This window comes from Fistularia commersonii, chromosome 21 (genome assembly GCF_037954325.1).
Source record: "Fistularia commersonii isolate RoL2024-O1a breed Wild chromosome 21, RoL_Fcom_v1.0, whole genome shotgun sequence".
NCBI classification, from domain to species: Eukaryota; Metazoa; Chordata; class Actinopteri; order Syngnathiformes; family Fistulariidae; genus Fistularia; species Fistularia commersonii.
This window is the reverse complement of record NC_141304.1, coordinates 10,412,720-10,435,743: the sequence shown is the minus strand read 5'-3', so window position 1 is coordinate 10,435,743 and position 23,024 is coordinate 10,412,720. Positions and strand designations below refer to the sequence as shown.

The window sequence follows — 23,024 nt, the reverse complement described above, 5'->3', positions numbered from 1 at the left end:
GAACGGTTGTATCTAATGTCACTTTTGGATGAATGTAAGACTTTTGTTTTTTGGCCATATATTCAACTGTAATGACGTGTGATTAATTTTTCATTTGAATTGTTTTTTTTTCTACTGAGTGAGGTTCTTCGCCAGTTAACCACCAAATTTCAAGTGAACTGGTTTGAGGCCGTTCCTCAGATTTTCTTACAGCTTCTGCTGGCAACAAATCCTTTTGCATGTCTTTTTTCTGTATACAGCAGATCTCACAAACACCTGAAAACTTTTCTTAATGTGTTCCTGTGAAGCAGTGACACATCAGAATCTCTCTAAAGGTCCAACAAAAAAAATGTACCCCCGCCTGCAATCAAACTGCAAATCAAAGCAAAATAGAATCAAGAATCGATAAAGTCAAACAGTGGATCCATCTGCAGGTCCAAGCCTGCCTTGTGTATCTTACTCAATCAAATTAAGGAAAACTGTTTGTCGTGTGGCTTCAGGGACCATTAATATCTGATTTTCAGTTTCTTTTGAACTGCCATTTATCCTGTGTCTGTGGCAAGGCTGCTGAATTCTCAACCAAATATTCTGTTCCTTCAAACCCAAACATGTTTTGAAAATGAAACCATCACAGTGAAAGGAGCACACATTTGACAAACACACTAACATCAAGCAATATTTCCTGTATGCAATGGCTCATCATATCTTATATTTTGCCACTGTTTCTCGCATGTGCTGATCAGCAAATTTCAAAAGGGGTGAGGGGGTCATTGGCCAGTTTGATAGCCATAAGGTGCAGCCATAAGTCTTGCTGAGCAACCAATTTAACAGTGTTGAGGCCTTCAAACCAGACTTGTATCGGTTCTGAATACACAGTGAGTCAGTGCTTTGGATCAACAGTGACGAAAGGGTATATCAGCAATAGTTTTGATAACGTAGAATAAAAGGGTTGTTTGTGAAAAATGTAAATGTTCGTAACACATATGCTGAATAAAACCCTAATAAGAGTACAAATGTGAAGTTACTTGTGTACTTGATAAGCAGCTGTTGACAAAAATGTTGCTTTATTTGAGGCATTTTATGAAAACGAGGACTTGTGTTATATCTTCATTATTAATAACATTTTTGTACCCAAAGTTGCTTCGGTTCCATTGTCACAATTCTGAACATTCTGTGGGTGTTCAAAACAAATTAGCCAATTTACACCAGACTGAACATTGTCATCTATACTAAGTCTAATCATTGCAAATTCCACTCGCATCAGTCTTTCTAGAGATCAAAGAACAAGACACAACTTGAAGCACATAATTATTTGGATAGTTGTATATGAAAAAGGCTTATCTTGGGTTATGTCCAAGATAATATTGTTTTTTGAAGACATTTTTAATCAAAAAAGCTAATCTAAATGGAAACAAGAATGAAATAATACTTGTAATATTGCAAAAAGTGTGAGATATGATTTATTTGGCAATTGTGAAAATAAGTTAATATGCTTTATGATGATTAAGGTTAGACATAGCAAGTATTTAATTGACACTGTAAAATAAATTGACTTTTTGACTAAATAAGCTATAGAGATTACATTCTGACCAGAGAGCAACACTGAGGAACACTATAACACGAGGGCGTAAATCCCAATGAAAGCATTAAATTTAGGTTGCTTTTTGGTAACAAGCTTATATCAAAATAGAATTTAGTAGCCATACAAAAATTAAGATGAGATTTAATCTTAACTGAATGAAACGGCATGTCTGGCTCTGTGAGGAAGAGAGACTGAAACTTTGCCGTTGCTCCACAGCCTATATTCACATCCCCGCAGTGGAAGAAAATATATGGCAATTCAGATTTTCCTTTGCAGAAATTCTGAAAAAGAAGTAAAAGAAATTGCAATACATTTGGACCATAACATGTAGCCTTTTCCAGAATTCCAGAATTTTCCCTGGATTTCATCATGTGCAGAGAGCCTGGATCAATTTTCTGGAAAATGTGTACTGGCAATTTCCCATTTAAAAGTACATACCAGGAAGTCTTGTTACAGGGAATCACTACAATCACGCATGAAGATACCCTCAGTAATTTGTTAACTGTGTGCAAGACAGGCTTTGGACAGAAATCATCTTTCAACAGCCTGACATATTCTCAGCTAAAAGCTCAAAAAGCAGGGGGTTAAATGTTGGTCAGAATGAATTCAGAGGGATGTCTGCCGTCTTCATCACCAATAGAGCCCGTCCTCCAGCTGACAGTTGGATGGCCTCTCAGACCACTTGTCCACACCACCACCATGTCATGGTGGAATCAACGGATGGGCTTGGGATCTACACAGAAACTGTTGACAGTGGTATTAGAAACTGGTCTTTCTTCTATTTCAAATGGCTGGCTGAATCCCCAGCCCACAAAAAGTTACAAGACGAAGTCAAACAGTTGAGCCACCAACACCATACAGCTGATCATAACCATAACAGCTTCCTGGCTTTCCCACTTGAGCATGTCTTCCCATGAGGTCTGCCCTTCTCCCCAGCCTGGAAATAAACAGTCCTCATTTCAAAATGTAATCAAAACACTGGCCTGTGTTACAGAGTGGTGGACTTAAAGGAAGGGAGAGTTTATATAACCAAGGTCAGTGGCAAAAAAAAAAAAAATACAATAATCCTTGGCTGAGGGACAACAGTAGGAAGACAAGACAAAACCTGGCTCAGCGAAGGGGAATATGAAAACAGATAAAAGTGGCAGCAGGAGGTGTCTCTTGATGTTTGTATGGCCTGGGCTTCGGGTTTGGCGTGGGGATGTGTAATTGGGAGCAGCCGCTCACACTTTAAATAGCTACTGAGTGTGGTGGGATGTGGTTAAAGGGAGAGGGAGGGCTTGACACCGCAAGAGAAGGAAACTCAAATCCCATGAGCTATTGTGTATTTCACATGAACTGGGGGGAGCTATTTAAATACCAAGAGAGCACTCACATCTGGCTATTTTAGTGAGCAACATTAGCAATGGCAACCATCAGCTTGACATGACAACATCAGACAAACTTTTTGTGCAGTTTTATTATTGGTATATTTTGTTTCCTACCTGTGTGGGTCTAGCGGTCTTTTCCTGCCATTTCCAGTCTTTCCATAGCTCCCAAAAGAGTCAAAGCCTGGAGGAAAATGCAGTGTTAAAATACACAAAAGCACATTTTTCCAGCTTTTCTCTACTTTCAGCCAAAATATAACAATGATTGTGGTAACAGGAAACGTAATGTGCAGAAATATCAGGACTTCAGGAGACAATGGCTGTGATTTTTTCTCTCTATACAGTGACTTTGAACGATCTGAAATGACTACTGCTGTGCAGGTGAGGATCCCCATTCTTTATACAAGCCAACTACTATTTGGTGCAGCAATGATGCTCTTAGACACTGGGGGGTGGGGGAGTGGCAAAGTCACCTTTTGTAAAATCAGACAAATGGTTGGCACAAGAAAGAGGATTCGGTACAAAATGAAACATGATCGTTAAACGCAGTCTGCCACAGATCATAAGGACATCACAAATGAATAATGAATTGATTATTTTCAAGGGGATTCATTAATAATTCGTGGCAGGGTTCAGGCAATTTTGCATCAGACTGAATTTATTGCCAGATGGAATTATGGGCCATCAAATTATTTAAACTTAGAACATCTACACAATTCCAAACCAAGCCCAAATAGCAGAACCTTTCACATCATATTTTTTGTTGGTAAACTGTATTATTATGTGAAATGTTTTGAAAATCAGATTCCAGCATGAAGTGTTTAGTAAGGGATATACGTGTTTACAGAACAAAGGGACAGCATCAGATAGGGGCAACATGAACGATCTCTTTGTGAAGCTTTTTTAAAAATAGTTTTAAGGGTCTTCAAAATTTACTGACGCTGACATCATGTAATTCTACCACCTTTAGTAGTACCTTGTTTCACTTTGCCCTCATACAGCCAGATTAATGCTGAATACATGTAATTCTTGTCAATCACTACAGTTGTTCTATGGCTATGAAGGTAATAATATTTCCTCCCAGAATTACTGTCATGCTCTCAAAATGTAGCCTTAATCCAAGACAAAGATCAGTCGAATCTGGAGTTATTTCAATCCACACTCAAGGTTGTTTGAGGGTTTCCACTCGAGAAATTTCTGCCAGCTGATGCACTAGATCCTTAAGGCAAGATGTACTAGGTCTTGTCTTTTTTTTGTTATTCCCCCAGGTAAGATGTTGGTGCAGACATTTACTAAATCATATTTCATCTTTGACCTCAACACTGATTATAGAGCCTAAAGCTTACGTTGAAAGAAAGCAGTGTAGTGAAATTGCGAGCAAGCCTGATGGACTGATAAAATTCAAGAGCGTACACAGGAAGCATTGTCGTCTATACTCTAATGTTTGTGCCTCCTTCATTAGCTCCCTTTTCAATGATTAAATTTGACCTGGATCAAATAGTGGTTCAGTTTGTGCAAACAACTTCTGGTAGAGCTAACAGAGAACCTCAAACATTCTCCTTTTCGACATACTGGATGTAGTGAAGGATTTTAGCTTAAAAGCAAAATTAAGAACGCTTATAAAAGAGCACTCACACGCAATATCCAGGCGTACTCTCTCATCCTGAGGGCCAGCCACAATCCGGATACATTTAAACCATAATGGTTCCCTTTGTGGCCATTTAAGCGAGCATGTCATGGTTCACATTTGTGAGCAATGTCAAGTTTCACTACTTTTTGCACAATAATAACCAAGCACTGCCAAAAAGACTCCAGCCAAAAGAATAAAAGTAAATCACTCATCCATCTAAAACCTCTACCATTGGTGACCTCTTGGACAGTGGTCCTCCCTGTAACGCCGACATGCTCCATATACCCAAAAGCCTTTGACACAGGATCATAAACATACAAATCACATTGAAAAAAAGAACCTGGAAACAAGACTGTGCAGAGGCCTTAAAAAGACAGCATATTTCTTGGAAAATAGAGAAAAATTCTTCACAGCATGGAAGCTCCAATAGAGCTACGACAGAAGGGGTCCTGATGAAGACATTTTCTGCCATCACAACAAAGTGAAATTGGTTGGGGATATATGTCTCTTGATCTAACAAGGAGTATGAATTCTAGCATGGTGAAACCATAATGTGTTTTAATGTGGTTTTATTTTTTTGTGAGCAACTTAATTTTGGGCCTTCAATTTCACTGGGGCATATAGAAATCCCAAATGTGTCGAAAAACAAAACAAAAAAAACTATCCTTTTGAGGAGGATCAGGGGGGCCACTGTCACCAAAACCAACAGTGCCATCATTCCTGAGGTTGTTAAGCTGTTGGTCTTAAAACTACCCTTGGCAGAAAGCTCTTTGGCCATGGCCGCTCTGTAATTAAATGCTGAAACTTTCAGCTTTTTCCCCTCTCTGTTCCTAGGAAAATACATACAAGGTCTAAATACAACTCCTGCTTTGCCCTGCCAGGCCAACTGGCACAGAGCTGAAAACCAATCCTGCTTCATTCCACTAGGGAATTAACAGGGGTAGCAAATCTCGTCACAAAAAAAAAGCAGAGGAGTAAGCTTGGGGGTGAAAAGTGAAAATAAGAGTGTTGAGCCAGAAGGAAGTGTGTCACTGAGCAGTGGACAGAAAATGCCTTCCCTTAGGAAATTGTAGGCAGAGCATACGGATGGAGTTTTGAATCTGACAGGGGACTAATAAGGGGTTCGGCTTCAGTCTGCAGTTGCAGCTATAGACTCAGCAATGTCACTATGGCTCATTTCCTTGAATCCTGAACACTGTTTATTTTTTAATTACCTTGTGACGCTAATGAGAAAAGATAAACCTGCACACAATAACCTTGTACTTTTACAATTCCCTCAAACTAACCAATAGGCCGTGTTTGGTACTGGTGAGCCCTGCATCACATGGATTATTTTTCACTAAAACTAGACTTAATGGACTGTGATTCACAGAGGATGAAAATGTGCGATGACATGGCTTGATTGTTTCAGGTTAACCCTTGCAATGTCTATGACCAACTCATTAATCTGCTAAAGGCATGCCAGAGGAATAAGCTCATCATCGTAATCTGACAACACATGGCACATGTGAATTCCCCTTACTAGTATTAGTCCTGATTGATTTTGGTCCAGTCAATGAGGAAACACACAAGGGTCATCAGCTAAGCTTCATCTGCCCACTTTAATTACTGATGCTTTTTACACTTGGAAAAATCCTCACTTTTATCATCACTGTCTCATGCTTTCATGCTAAATAGTACTTAACAGCTTTTCTACTTTGTTACTAACCTTCAAAAAAAGAAAAAAAAGTACTTTCAGTGCACTTGTTATTTCTTTCCTAATGTCTGTATAAGCAAGCAACCGGTGTAATTATATACCTGCAAATCATGTCTTTGAAGCAACCAAGGGATAAACTCAATTTAGTGTTTTCCCCCTTTTAGAATAATTTATTTATTAATTTATTAATAATTTATTAATAATAATAAATGTAATTCTTCCAACATCACATCAATGTCCTCACCAAACGATGAAGTACATTCAGAGATGGCCATTATTATGAAGTCTGACAATGAAAATAATTAATTTAGATTATGGGAATGATGATTTGGGATAAAAATAAATAAAAGTAATAAAAAACATCCATTGCTGTTTGGAAAACTGAATGTCACATGGTTATTCACCCAGTTATTTGATTTTGGTAAATGGTAAACAATATAACAAATGTAATAACAAAAAGCCAAAACAGGCGTTGAACCCCACCCTCAAATAAAAGTGGCAGGGACAACACAACACCTCCTGTTATAAAAGCAGTCGTCCTCAACACCAACATTTTTCTTAGATACATTGTAACCCAAAAGTCAGTCACAGTACGCTTTTGAACATGTTTTTCCATGATCCTAAACAGGGCCACACAAATGTTAGAACTGAATGGGAACAATGCCATTTATCTGACTTCTTTTGTTTTTATCAGTGATGTCTTATCTACTGATGCAGATCAACCATTTGACCAACCTCAAGACGATCATTAACATTTACACATATGACAATTGGTATATTTGTTATTCGTTTTGGTAAAATATTATGTAACATCATCACTTCAATTGTGGGCTGCTGCTCCTAAAGTGCATCTGTCCAAAGCCAGCAATCACACACAAGAGGAATCGATTCAAATTTTGTTTGAGAGTTTAAGCAACAACACCTGCTTCCGTCCTCACTTCTGCATTTACTGTCACGCCAGGTCTACGGAGTCTCTGCATGGTGCTTTCAAACAACTACGCATCTAAAACTAAGTTCCCGACAGTTTAATTAAAAGGGGGCAGCCAGCAGCTCTGTGTCAGTGTGCAGCGACCGACCAAGTGCAATCTATTCACTGTCTGATGACCGCACACTGAAAAAGTCAGCCTGACAGACAGATCATCCCCTACGGAAGTTGTGTTACACACATTTCTCAAAAAATAGGATTCTTCAGCCTTTCTGTTAACTCTTGATAATGAACCGGATATGCAGCAGCAGAAGCCTGAGGGCAATCAATGACAAAATTATCTTCAACTGCTGTGTGGCACCAATGAAGCTATCATACAGTATGTAGTTCAGCAGTTCAATGCCAGCCAAGCTCTTTTAAGTTCTTCAGAGTAAATCACAGACACATTGGCCATTAAAAACAAACGAATTATTGCACTGTTTTCTGGTAGATATAAAAACCTGTTCCTTCTCTGTAAAGGGCAATACCTGTGTACAATTAAAGTTGTGGGTGTTTAGTTTTTATTCCTTTCAATAATATATGGCAGATACAACAGGGCTGCAATCAGAACTGCTGAGGCTGCAAAATCTCCAATGGTGAGGTCAGCCTGACAATAGTGGTTTAAATACCTCAATATCATGGGATCTTGTCTCCGCCTTTTTGTTTAATTGATAAATGATAGTCAAAGCTGCAATACAATACAATGAACAGAGCCTACCGACAATGATTAGCTATCAGATATAACTGCCCTTTGGTCAGAAATATTCATTAAGACATTTAGTGAGGATTAATCCAACAAAGAATCACTGTCAGCATTTCTATTTTTTAGCTAAATCTATCTAACAGATATTACATTCAGATGAAACTGTTTTGATGGCTTGATTTTAATTTTAAAAAATGTGACATTTTATATAAAAGGCAAAAGACATACAGAGAAAATAGCACATTTTTACACTGTTGAGATGTTGAGGAATGTATTAGCCACAGGGTTAGATTATAGTCCACTCTTAGAGGATTGATCCGTCCACACCTGTAATCTGCTTTTCCACTCAAACACAATCCACTCAGGAACTGCTAATGTGCCTAATGCTGCTTCTTTCACGAGAACAATGGTTTAGGTTTAAGAAATATTGCAGAGCAACAAAACTGACTTTTGAAAACGTCCTTTTCCGAAGCGCAGAATTTGGTGTCTTGTGAGTGAATGATTTGCAAGGCAACATTCATAAATCAGACAGACCAGACATGTTCTCTACAAACTCTTAAGAATGAGGTCACTGACTTCTGATTGGCTTCTACTACCAAGTAGGACATGGGGTGATTATGGTAATTGGTTTTGTTATTTATGATCGACAGGCAGCAGACTCAATATGTGTAATCAATGTATGCCAGAGGGAGACTAAACATAGACTAACCTTTACTTCTTTACATGTTGGCCCATGTATCAGTGGACATAGACTGGATGTAGAACTGTTACATTCCAGGTCATTCTACTTGAAGCAGGTATTGTTCGTACTTTCAGGCAGTTCGATCAGTCACTGAATGGGACATTCTACATCCCACCTGAGTTCAGGTTTTGCTGCGTTACGAGACACAGAAGATGTTTTAGATGGAAAACGCAACACTTGTCTCACTTTAACACCTAACAGTTGCAATGAAAGTTTTCATTTCCACATCCAATCCATGCAGAAACCATTATTGTAACAAACCCCAGGCTGACTTTGTTTTGCTTTCAAATGCTAGGTGACCTTTGGGAAACAAAAATCACAGATATACTAAGACAAAACAGTGTACTATGTGTCACATATAATAAAATACTGTAATCAATTGAATTTTCTTATTTCTACAAATCTCTGCTCATTATCTGACCCCACACGACAGAACACACTACCTTGCTTCAGAACAAGTTCAATGCCGTGGAACACAAAATATTTTGACTAAAATTCTTGCACCTGATACTACTGCCTGATTTGAGTGTCTATACCAAGCATTGGAGCACATCATGTAATTATGACATCACATGTTTGCTATAGTCAATCAGTATTTTCGAAACAAACAGTTAATGTAAAAGAAATAATGAATAAAGAATAATTAGCTAAAAGCTGTAGGACAGCATAGAAATTAAGACTGTACTTAATCATACTTAAATTAATATAGCAAATTAATAGAGCAAACAACAGTTTTTCAGTAAGCGTGCAGCTTTAGGCTGCTAGCAGACCTATGTATCACTGCCTTACATTCAGTATTGATTAAACTTACCTTTGCTATTGTACATGCTTACATTGTTAATGTTTTAAGGCAGTTTGTTTAAATGGGGTCTAAGAATTAAAAAAAGCAGATTTAATTGAATCCTGGAGTGCTTATGTCCAAGTAATGTCTTCATTCTTTGTTGAACAAACTTGTATGCGCTTAATTTTCATTGTGGCCGAAAGTTATTTATGGAGCTCACAATTAAAACAAGGTGAATGGTTCAGAAGCATCAGATTCATTATGCGTCTGAGCTGTTCCCGAGGAAACAATGTCAAAGTGTTTGTGTAAAACGCAGCTATAATGTTAAAACAGGAGGGGAGATTGTGCTATAAAACTTTTACAACAACCTCCTCTGATTGTCGCTCTTGCTGGGTGAAGTTCAACACTATTCATCTGAACACTGAGAAACCAAATTAGGGAAAACCAGGATGTGTCCATTTATAGAATGGAAAACTTCCATTTAACTTTGTACCAACAAATAATAGGGATATTTGAGGTTTTATTACAGCTAAACTCTGTGTTTGGTTTTGAAATATCAGCCTGCAGCTACTTTTTTATCACCATAGCTTAGTCATGATTTATTAATCATACAATCTTTCCAAAAGTTTAGAGTAACCTAGGAGGGCTAAAAGGTGCTCTGAGGGAGTCTGGCATACAACTGACCAAGGTGGGAGTCTAGATCATTCTTGAAAAAGGATCTTTAAAAATAATTTTACATTTTGAATACAATATATTGCACAATCAAACAATTAACAAAATAATATAACTTTTTTCCCCCCCAAACTGTCTCGTGTTACGAATGGCAAAAAGGACCTAAACTACCGCCTGCAGTATGATTGGCTGTTGACTCCCCGGAACTGAAATTTTGGACCTGAAAAGTTAAAAGAATCTCTGGAATATGGAAAATGTTACTGGCTTGCTATTTTGTACGTCTCACAAGAACACCCATAAAATGTAGGCGCTACAAACCATATTTGTGTCAGCTTGGATTGGCTCCAGCGCCCTGTGACTATGTGCAGGATAAGCCCTATGGAAAATGGATGAACCGTCCAACAGCAAAATTATCCTCTCCATTTCGGTTGCTATGTTAAATGCACACCAGGGAAGTCAATACCACGGCACAGAACCCCTGCTGCAGTTTTGGGATTGCAATTACAGAGCCAGTCGTTCAAAACAAGTATAAAAGCTTACAACAAAAAAGGTTTGGCATTACAGTGTCTCACAGAGAGCCTTGAGCAGCCATCTCCCACACAGACACACAAAACCGACGAATGGTCAAGAGCAGACCGTCTGAGAAGTAGCACTGCTGAAGGCAGTGTCCAGCATCCCTTGAGCTTCAGGCAATAACCACATAACGTTTGTCAGCCTTCTGCTACGTTGGCCATTTTCGCCCTTATACATTTTCAAAATATAGTAGTTCCTTTTTGATTGTTATTGTAGTTGTTTGCAGTTTTTAGGCAAATATACAGTATTATAGATAAGTCTTTCCGATAGATTTTCCATTTTTTAAAAAGTATCTATGAGCGTAAACCAATGTCCTTTTACTTACATAGACACAACACTATTCATGAGTCCACAGAAAAACTGTGTCAGGGGTTTCAGACAAGTTGTTCTTTGTAAGACACCAACTAAATATCTCCAATAGAGCAACACCCTCCACACTAATGCTTCGTGTCATGTATACAGACATTTTATCAAATATTTTCAGTCTAGGAATCACTGAAAGTCAGTGCTGAGCTGCTGGTTGTGTTAAATAAATGTGGCAAGTGGGGGGGGGCACGACTACACATGCGCCCTTGAGAGACCTTCACAGAAAACAGTTCATTTGCAGTCACACTCATGAGCTGAGGTGGACACAGTGGAAAAGATTATTTCTTTGTAAGCGGGGGGGGGCAACTAAAGCCCTCCATTAATATGAAGTGTGTTATTCATGAAAACTGCTCTGGGATCTTGATGGATATATGCACAAGTCTGGCATGTTGCTACAGCTTTTTTGCCGACAGACACACATAAGCTACAATGAATCGTCAATCAGTCACATGTGTGGTTGTGATTTCTTCTTTTGGATTATAGTCCAGCAATGAGGCGTGGAACCACCATCTTCAGGCGGGCTTAAAAGAATGTCTGAATAAAATCTAGCGAGGGCAAGAGTGTGCCCAGTATACACTGCCACACTGTGAAGCTCAATTTACCAGCACGGGCCAAAGGTTGCTAGGAAACACCGAGGGGGTTTTCTCTCTCTCTCTCACACTCACAGACACACACACACGCACACACACACACACGCACACGCACACGCACACGCACACGCACACGCACACGCACACGCACACGCACACACACACGCACACAGGACTACCTCTAGGCTGCTGAAAGCTCCACCGAGAGGAGGGGGAGACACTTTGGGACTATAGAGTCAGTGAAAGTATAACAGAACCTTGTGACCTCTGACCCTGTGGGAGTGCGAAGCAATAGGAAGCATCACGGTATGGCAACACATGAAAGGCATCTTGTAAAAATATTATTCCACTCAAGCAACATAGTGGTTGGCAAATCAGACATGAAAAAAGCAGTGGCTTCCATCGTAAACATACTAACAATAACAATGCGGGACAATGACAGAAAGTTTGCCAGACAAGAGTTTTTTTTGAACAAAACTAACAAATTGGTAAAAAGAAAAATTGACCATGCTTTTAAGAACTCTTAATGTTGCTAATAATAAGAGCTATATTCAATACAATATCATTGTGTCTAGATTTCTTCAACTGGAATGCTCTGTGACTTCAGACAACAAAAAAACATATTGATGGGAAAGGGGTGGTGATTTGAATTTCCTGCTAAAAAGGCAAAAGTGGAAGCACCATCATAGACGACAATGGTCTGCGGCCAGTGAAGCATTTGTGGAAATACATCAGGGTATTACCATCGATCAATCATGAGATTAATCAAAGTAAAATTCATATTCACCAATAAGAACAAATTTGAAAACATTAACTTCCCACACAGGACAGTGACACGCTGTGTTGAGGTAATTGATGAACACTTAACTAGCAACCTAGACAAAAAAGTGGAGTGATTTACATTATATTCTTTGGTATTGGACGAAAGCAATGACATTAAGGACATTGCTCAGCTTTTAATTATAAATCAGAGAGATTAACGAAAATGTAACCATGTCAGCAATCGAAAAGAGGCACAAGCTACCTTGGAGTGCGTTCGCCAATATTACGACAGATGGATCACCAAATCTTGCAGCTTGACCACATAGTGAAGCCAGTTCTGAACCTCGTTAACTTTATTCAAGCGAGGGGACATCACCATCGTCAGTTTATTTATTTTCTTGAGGAAACTGACTGATCACAGGAACTTGCTTTATCATTCTAATGTCCGCTGGTTAAGATTGGGGAAAGTATGTTGACAAGTGTGGGAGCACAAACAGGAGTTTTATTACTTTTTTTGGAGCTACTTGAGAACACTGATAATTTTCCTGAGCTGAATGACACAAATTGGCTTTGTGATGTAGCCTTTACTGTGGACATACATATGTTAACACTGTAATGCTTTTTCTGTCTATGTTAACAAATGTGTTTTTTTATATGTATATCTTGCGCTGACCTGGCCCGTCTGTCAAATTTTAAAAGTCAATGTGGCCCCTGAGCCAAAAAGTGTTGGGCGGCATTTTGATTATGCCGGATACACCACTTGGTGCAGAGACTGGACTTTGAAATACATCACGGTTGAAAGATGTTAAGATTGTTGAAATTACCACACTTGCCTTTTTTGGTAAGGCAACAGTTGTCACGTTGACTGATAATGTAACAGTGTATAGAAAATCAGATGACCTTCACTGCAGACAGTATCCAGTGTTTGTCTGTGTCACATCAAGTGTTATGCCGGCAAGTCGTGTTGTTTACTGGTTGTCTATCAAGGCAGGTGGACACAGAGCTCATGTGGTTTGTTTTCAAATTTACAAGACAAACTGTTAGTGATTTGCAGTCCATGTGTCCCATTCTAGGTTGAAGGTACATTAAGCAGAGATGTCAGTACTTCAAAAATAGTCAAGCTTAAGTAAAAGTCTAAATCAGTGCACCATATTTAGTCACAGTATGAAAGTATTCTGTAATGAAGGTACTTTAAAACAAGACTTGTTTCCCCTTTCACAAGAGGGGCAACACTTGACAAAATTACTATCTCCTCAGATGGTTCATCTCTTATCTGTGAAAGGCTAATACTTGGCAACCAGATACATTAAAGGTGCTCTAATCAAATCACTGCATGAGCACATAAGTCTCTAGTGATGAATGCTTTCCTTACTGTGTGTTCTGCTTGTGCCGGAGGAAAAAGACTTGATGAAATCTGTGAGAGACGTTGCCCTTAAACGGTGTTAAATCTCTGTGGATCATTCAAAGGCCAAAGCAGTCAGCACTGATCTGGAGCCTGCATACCTAAAGCTAGGTAAGGCTGTTTCAGACACCCCAGGACATTGTTCTGGACTTGTGCAGTCCTCCAGCAGTCAGCCAAGGTCCTGAACTCTTGACACGCCTGTCCAACAATTGCCTTTCCTTTCCATAGAAACCCAATTTTCCCAGGACAGAAGGTCCAACCCCCAAGAGCATTTTAGGGGCGGTGGGGGATTGGAGGAGGAGGAGGTCAGTGAGAGCCGTCTTGGGAAAAAGGGCGTTTCTGGGGAAACTGTTCCCATTTGGTTTTTTTTGCAAGGTTGCAACTTGGCAACAGTTGGCTGTCGGCATTCACAAATGCTGTTTTCATGCTTATGTGCGTGTCAGGCACAGCCACACACTCAAATCAAAGTGAAGAACAAAAAGTAGACAAGTGTCATCGAAGCAGATGCTTGTTTTGTCTCTGGAGTCAGAACTGTATGATGTCATGTAGATATTAAATTTCAAATCCATTCATTTCAAATCATAAGCCGGGATGAATGACCACTTGTCTGCCAGCAGCCACACAAAGCAAATACCAATTCATCCAGAGAACAGAATTATGTCAGACCAGCTATATCTAGACATAAATCTTCCAAGTTAACTTTGGAAAGCTTTAATTACAAAGGCGTTTCTTTGATGCCTGGACTCTGGAGGCAGTGGTCCAGATGGCTGACACTCCCTTCCAGCCCAACCCACTCACCTGTCCTCAACGGAGGACTGTCAACACCAGCTGTTTTTAGAACCAGCACATCCACTAACATTTACACAACTCTCTTTCCCTATATCTTTGTCGTACCTCTCTTTCCCTATATCTTTGTCACAACCCTCCTCTCCAGTTGGTTGATCCCTTGAGCCTTCTTCTCACACAAGAAACAAAGGAGGCAAAGGCGAGGCTACCCCGCCCCCCACTCATAGAGAGAAAGCAAAGGGGGAAACAGGACCTGCAAGCTCCCTCTTTTCAATGCTGCTTGGCCCAAGGAAAAACAGAAAGTGTCTGCAGGCTGAGTATCTACATGAAAGATTAAACTTTGCCAAGTTCAGTGACTGTGTCTGTAACACAACTTGACCAACCCTGATTATTCTGTCTACTCTTCCATCTAGTTCTCTCTTAGTGGATGGCAAAGTGTTATTCAATTCATGGTGTGAGAAGAACTTGAACTTAGGATCATCAGCATCATGTTGTTGATTTTTGAAGAGTGAGATTCTATTAACCCTTATTGCTTGTAGAGTAATGGTCCAAGCTTCTTTTTCCCCCGTAACAAATTCAATCGATTTTTATTAATTTACTGTAATGTAAAATGTGAACATTTGTGGACAGTCAGGTAACTATTTCATTATTACAAAAAAAAATAAAGAAAATCACATTCAATACATAAAATTATCTCCCCTGTGGAATGAATGGTCCTTTTCCCACATGTACTTTTGTAGGCCTCATGTAATCTCTATTTAGGACCCCCCTGTTTCTGATTTGCAATTTCTGTTCATCGTTATTTATAATAATTTAGATTTGCAATCTGTGTTAATTTCTATAGACATTATGACTGTCATAAAAGCTAATGACAGATCCATGTAAAATATGACAACACAATACACCCCCACACACACATAGAGCGAAAGAGAGAGAGAGAGATTTCAGTCATTGTCTTCAATTGCAATTTAATTCCATGTAGTTTACTGGATTGAGGGTCAAATAATAAAAGAAGTCTAGGTTATGAAAAAAACAGCATAAGATCCTATTGATGATACAAGAAAAAAAGACGAGCATTAATGTCAAAAGGGCAGGCTGTTCAAAAATGACTGGTGAGGGCGATGAGAGGTGACACAACAAGGTCAGGCTGAAACACTCACACACAAGACTTTATCAGTCTGGAAAAGTTGTCATGGTGGCACAAACGCTATGTAAACAGCTGGTGTTTGTGTGACAATGCAGTCAAACTGGGAGTTTGGGATTAGTCATTTAAAGGCCTGACATGATGGCAAAGTGCAGCAAAGTTTGTGAATATTCGGCAAAAAAGGTCTGACTCATCCTGCAACTTTCTGCGTTATTGACAAACCTGCAGCTTTTTGAGCATGTATTAGAAATAATGCAGCCGAACACATTTAGAGAAGTTGAAGTGCATGAAAGTCAAGTGTACCTACGAGGTGCAGCAACAAATGCTCTCTTTATTCATAAGTTGGCTTATATTGTAGTTGATTATGGCTTATTCTTAGAAAAAAAGGAAAAAAAAAATCAGTCAACCCACATTTAAGAAAGCAACCCGAAAATAGTATAGCACATATATTTAGACTATATTCATTGCAGGGTATCAAGTTTGGGAGTCTTCCACAATTGCAGCTGTTCTGACAGTTCCAGGGGTGACACAAAGCCGCTGTGGTTTAATTTGAGCAGAGAAAACAGTTGCTTTTTATAATAGACTGCTGCTTGCCCAGTTAAATGTTTAAGGTGTGGAAAATGAGAATCCAGACAATTCGGGACTTCTAAGCTGACATTTAGACAGCTTTTAAAGAGATGTGAGAATGGGGGTATAGGTGAGGCTAGATAAATTTATCTATATACCGCACTCCACAGTTGAGAGTAATCTTCTCCTCATAACTGCAGGGACAAAGCCCTTGTCATCCATGTCACACTATATGCCTCCTGCTCTGGGGCTCAATCCCACAGAATGCTGGGAGATGATATGGGTGCACGGTGAGGCATGAATGGCAGTGCAAGAGAATGCGGAGTGAATGGGAGCTGCTGAGAGTCAGCTGTTTCCTAGGAGCCATGAGTTGTGCAAAGGAAGGAGAGGGTGAAATTGCTTGAGATTGATAAATAGAGAAATCATCTGGAAGTCACACTTGAAACTTTCTAATAGAGGAGGTTTTAGACTATTTTACTGATACCAACAGTAAAACAGAAGCAATGTTCCCATAAAGTTGCACACAGTTTTGATTTATATATCTATATGTGTGTGCGTGTGTGTGTGTGTGTGTGTGTGTGTGTGATGTACACACTACAACTTCAGATAAGAAAAAATGTTTAAATGCTGAAAACAATTATTCTCAGCTTAGATAGATTTTAGGGAGTCTAAAAAATAGAGATGATACAAAAATACATTGGATCAACATTATTCAAACTTTGAATGTTACAAATGTGGATTGGCCATCAGCACCTTCATGGGTGTGAAAACATCAAAAATAGAATGAGGCCAAAGTCTTCATTGTTCACCTCCCTGAAGAAGTATTAAATTGCATTATATGCGGAGCAAGACAGGTTTGAGGAACAAGTGCAGCAAAATCATTAGACAGCCAGGATTTATTCAAAAGAAAAGGACCAATACAGTAGTTTATTTCTTTTCTTTTATTTTTTTTTTTTACAAAACTTTGTTCATAAATGAAACAAAGTTTGACATACTTGATGTCAGAAATTAAATCAGAAACAATGGTCAAGGTCTTCTGAATTTTCAGGGATTTTAAATCTCCAGTCCAACAATATCAAAATATACGGTATTTTCAAGCAAATTCTGTGAAAAGTTTTGGGTCAAGTTCATTGTTATATCACGTCATCATTTTTTGATAGATTCTAAGCCATTGGAAGAGAATTTATTTTTCACTGTTCACTGCACCAAATAACAATCGCATGTCATGTTGTAGCTTTTTCAAGCCCTGATTAGTATCACTAGTGAAGGAGGTCTTTAAAAACATCTAATCATTTTCATTGCACTAGATACCTACGGGGACTTTTATAAAAAGTCTTTAATGATCATGGAGTTATTTGTGTTGAGACATGATTTCATATTCATATCATTTTATTTTCTGCAGACATGGCAGACATGTCCTCACATGCACCACAACAGTAACGACTTCCATCTACTTCCTGCAAAGTAGATAATTCACACTGTGTTTATGTAAGCCAGCACATTAATGAGGACACACACACACAAAATCAAGCAAAGCAACGCACCTTTAACAGTGAATAATTCACACTTGTACAAAGAAGTCCACTTGCAGCTTCTAAGAGTTCTCAACAGGGCTTCACAATTGACAGCCCCGTTTGCCTTTGTGTATACATTAACATGTGAATCATGTCTAATCAAATCCACAGAGGGTTCCAGTCCCTGCTCTTGTATCAAAGGAAAGCCTCAGACACTTAAAAAAGACTCGCTGATTCAAATTATAGATGCCTGAAGACAGAGCTGCCCAGCTTGATCTCCAGTCACACTGCTGCCTGCCAGCAAAATGCAGATGGGAAACCAGAACATAGTCCGTATTGCTGCAGCCCAGGGAAATTTCTGGTAATGATTGAAAAAAATTTTTCAACCACCTTTCAGCTTAATTTTTTCCTAACACGATTGCTCATACTAAGTTACTAATTTACTGAAAAAAGGCAAGAAACAAACCTAGATTTTCATGAAATTCCCCATCCACCCAAAAGATTGCACAATTAAAAAGATGGATCTACAAGAAAATTCAACATTTGTAAGCAATTAAAAGGAAAGTAAAAGGAAAGTAGCGGAAAATAAAAGAAACTTGATAATTGGTTGAAATTGTTCCGACACCCCCACTGACCATGTCATATTGGGTATCCTGTGATGTCTGATAATGTAGAGGGTGTCTGTGTGTGTGTGTGTGTGTGTGTGTGTGTGTGTGTGTGTGTGTGTGTGTGTGTGTGTGTGTGTGTGTGTGTGTGTGTGTGTTGGGGGGGGCTAAGATCAGTATTGCACCAGCAGCATATTGTGGGTAATCTTGGGGCATCTGCTGGCTCAAAGCCCCATTTAACAAGCAGCCCACTCTGATGGTGTTACAGCTTTAATGATGGCTGGCATAATCAAATTGACTATTTAATCTGGCCATGAGATTGGTGGGCAGCGGGACCCCTGCAGGACTAGCCAGTCCTTCATGTGTTCAACCAAGGATGCCTCTCCTAATAAGTGGTATTTTGGTCCTCTGAGGATGGGGTGGCGTGGGGGGGGGGTGCTGATGTTACTGTGGGTTTCTGTTTTATTTCAGTCCAGCACCATGTCGCCTCACAATGGGTGGAACTTGTTCAAAGGGTTCTGTTGACAGATTTAATGATAGCTGTTAAAAATATTCCCTTACTACACTGAACAAATGTTTAAATTTTTTTTAAGTAAAAAAGGGAGAGAGTCCAGCCTTCTTAGTCCTAACAGTCTTTAACAGAACGATTAGGTTGGAAATGTTGACTATTTGCATAAACAGTGTCAGTTGATTTATCACAGCGCTTCATGATTAGACTTGTTTTCGTTTTGACGGTGAAGTGATTAGAGCAATGTCATCAACGGAATTTGTATTTATACAACGACACTGGTGATATTCAATAGGAGAAGCAACAGATTAGGGTAAGTTGATAGAAATGAAAAATGGCTCTTGTGTCATTCTTTCCCTCTTTGAAATTCATAAAAATTACCATCTGTTCTGAAAGTTTAAAGTGTCAAAGAGATCATTACAAAGGTCAAACCAAATACATCTGTGCGAACTGTACCTTCATCATTACGTGCCTTCAAATTAACTTCCATAAATATAATTTTTTAATATTTGTTTATTTATATTAGTTTTTTTTTGGTTTTTCATGCATTGTGACGATTTCAACGGGGAATTGAAAATAAGAATAGGCATAACAATATGTACTGTATCTGAGATGCATTAACTACAATAGATCATTGATAGTTAACCTGAAAGCATAAAATGCGTTTAAACTAACCAGGAACTGTACTTAACCCCAAACATTCCTAAAGTAATTAAATAGTTTTACTGGTATGAAATTCATATACTGGTAATCATGCAATATGCAGTTTTCAACTTCTATCTTAAAAAAAGAAGAAAAAAAATTAGTTAAACCAAAATTCCATTGAAGAGATGATGACTTTAATAATGATCAGAATACTTCTTCCTGCAACAAATGATCCTGCAACTGGAACATGAAGCAACTGTTCCATCTCAGGAGGTCTGCACTTGTAAAAAGTGGTGGAAGAGACACTCATCACTGAAAGGACAGCTGTATCATTTGTTACTCAAGTGTGTTGTCACCAGAACATAACAAGACCCTGTGAGTTCACAAATCAAGTTTAGCATGGGAGGTCAAAATTGTGGCAGGTGCAAGTTTTAAATTAAAACAACAAATTTTATGTTTGACACTGGAGTAATGGTGTTTTAAGAGTCTTGTATTAAGGATTCAACAGCATAAAATCTCAGTTCAGGAAAATTAAACGTTCTTGCTTACTAATACAGAAAGGGCTGCATGGCCCTTGTCTGAAAGACTGGTTTTCAAGCAGAGTAACTGATCCAAAACATTTTAATCCAATTTAAAATGTTTCAGAAAAAAGAGTTGGATAAATACTGTTCAGCATTTGATCCTCAGCGAGTTGCATCACAATTTGAAAACAGTCTTCCTGTTTTTGTTGTTTAAGTCAGATTGGCAACATAACACTGTAAATGCACTCATCAGTTGCCTCTGGAGGGGGGAGTTTGGGAACCACATTGAAAAACTTTTAGATAGAAAATGAACATAAAGGAAGTGCTTTACAAATAGCTTCCCACTGAAAGCAAAACACTATGGTTGAGTCAAAATACACGGAGCTACCAGATCTGCTAGTTCCACTTTGTCAAGGAATACAGCTAACATGGTTCTACTGAGGGTTAATTGTGTGTGAGATGGTGAAGGTCCAGACACCATGAGTGTCCCCCAATCAGCCATGCAAGCTGCACAACATTGCAAACAACAGCAGTCAACACACAGGCCCACCTCCTTCTCCTCTTGACCTTTGGCACCTTGGCTGTGACAGTAATGTTTATTAGAGTAGCAATTTAACACATCTGCTGACATGTGTAGAGCTGGAAGAGGCTGACACTATGAACCATTACGCTCGATTATAGTATTACTCTATTGACCAGGACACCGCAAGTGGAAGAGGAGGTAGACACTCACAAAAGGACATTCGTCTGCACTTTCAGTTGACTGAAATCAATTGTGAAATAAAAAAATTAAACGTAATTTCAAGAAATTGATTGAGAAATGTTTTGAAACCTACCAAGGCAATTTCTGATTTCAACAAAGTGACTGAAAAATAAGTAAAATTTGGCAAAAGTATTAAGTAGATGGAAAATGAAAATAGTCTTGATGTTCTACATATGAACATGGAACTGGAACCAATCTGCACCCCAAAACCACAATACAAAAGTTACAGGGTTGTTGACATGATACTCATTTTACAATTTTTATTCTAATTTAAATAATGTTTATCAAAGCAACAAGCCATTGAAAGCTATAGTCCACTGGACTGTCATCCTAGCAATTTATTTTTTTTACCATTTCAGGCCACAAAAGGTCAAGCCTTTAAAAAGTTTATATGTGCTCACAATAATGAGCACATTTATCCACTGGGTTTAAGGTCATCCTTCAGCTCAGCACAGCCCTAGCTCCTGGTGTGACCCTCTCAGTATCATTTTAACAAAGTGTTGCTGCTTTCAAGGGCAATGAAAAGGTGGAAAACGCGTTATTTGTAACTGGACTGACGTGGGGTCACAGACAGCCTTTAAGGCACGGTTAACACAAAACTAGCCATTTCATTTTCCAAGTGAGAAAGTGTAATACCAGAGCTCAAGCTATACACTTTTCCTCTAAAAAAAAAATGTGCTCAATAGGGCATCTTTTATCACACGACCCTACACTTGGATAAAACCGGGCCAGTACAATGGAAGATTTTACCGTTTTTTCCCCCAAGTTTTATTTCTTTAACATTAGGTTCAGTATTTTCTGATATATCTGAGTCACTTTTTATTTTAAACTGCAGGACTTTTTTTCCTGCCACTTGTATGATACTTGATGCAACCATAAAGGGATCAATGTCTGGTAAAAAAAAAAAAGAATCAAATTTCAGTGAGAAATAGTGAGAAATAGCAGCAGAAAACAGCAGATAAGAATTTTGTCTCAAAAATCAGCAAGACATTAGGTAAGATAAACTTCTGGTATCAGAAAAATAGGGAACTTTTTTTTCTCAAATGGTCAATTATTTCCATTGTGTATTTTAGAGGTTAAATATGTGATACTGGATCCCAAGTAGTATTTTCCCTTGTTTATAAATGCTTCTGGAAAAGTGAAACTAAATGTTGTATTATCCTGGAGACTATCAAAGTCTTTCATGTTCTGCATTTGATTTCCATACCTTGGCAGATTTATTTCTAGGATAGACGTATTCATGTTATTAAAGTATTTATAAATGCTTAAACAATCAAGACCAATCAGGCACATTGGTTACCCAATGCCACAAACAGATAAATGACCAGTCATCATCACCATCATTTCCTGTCTTATCCTAATCCGCAATTCCCATAGCAGGCAACAGGAACAGATGGCAAATCATCCGACACCAGCCCAAATTCAGCTTTCACACTGCAACCAGTCACGAAACACGCTCCATGATACTGACTGAATTTACATGGCAACCAAGACCTTGATGTAGCACCTTTTGTTTTACAAAAGCATCCCACCATGTTCAACAACCCCCCACATTCCTTCCGAACCTTCTCACACGGACAGATCATAAAAAAAAATGATCAAGCACATTTGTCCAAGGGTTTTAATCTTCCTCATGAATTAGACCGCCAGGTTCAATCTTAATAAACTGCTAACATCCCCTGTAAAAAGGTAAATTTGCCTATGAAGAAACACAAGAGATTACAGTGACACAATACTGTGTGTGGGGGAAGAGGGGAGTGTTACTGTCCTTCGCAAGCAAACAAATAAGAAAGAGTACAACTGAAAATAAATACTACAATTTCCAAATACACTGTAAACACCTCAACCCACCAATCATTTATGCTGATTCGCTCGTTGTTGTTTTTTTTTTCAACTAAGCAAAAAAAATTAAAAAAATACATGAAAACACACGCAACTTCAGATTGATTATCTCAACATGCAAAAAAGTGATACTTTAAATTCGAAAAAGATACACATTTGCATGAAACCACTTCAAAACACTTTGCAAAAGTTATCTTATCTCATACAGAGGAGTTTCCAAGTCCCTGGCACCTTTTGGGATCCCCGACCGTGAACGTTAGAGATCCCCGCCCTGTGAGAGCCATCACCGGATCATTTCCTGCCACAGATCTTGTTCGCAC

The 23,024-nt window shown here is 38.7% G+C and overlaps 1 protein-coding gene across 3 annotated transcripts in view; it reads right to left on the bottom strand.

Moving 5' to 3' along the window:
- plxnb1b (plexin b1b) overlaps nt 1-23,024 on the bottom strand; it is a 94,935-nt gene that overhangs the window by 71,190 nt on the left and 721 nt on the right. For all 3 annotated transcript variants that reach the window (XM_086167730.1, XM_086167732.1, XM_086167731.1), the window contains exon 2: nt 3,046-3,112. The gene's annotated coding sequence lies outside the window, so the exon portion shown is untranslated. The remainder of the gene's footprint in view (nt 1-3,045; nt 3,113-23,024) is intronic.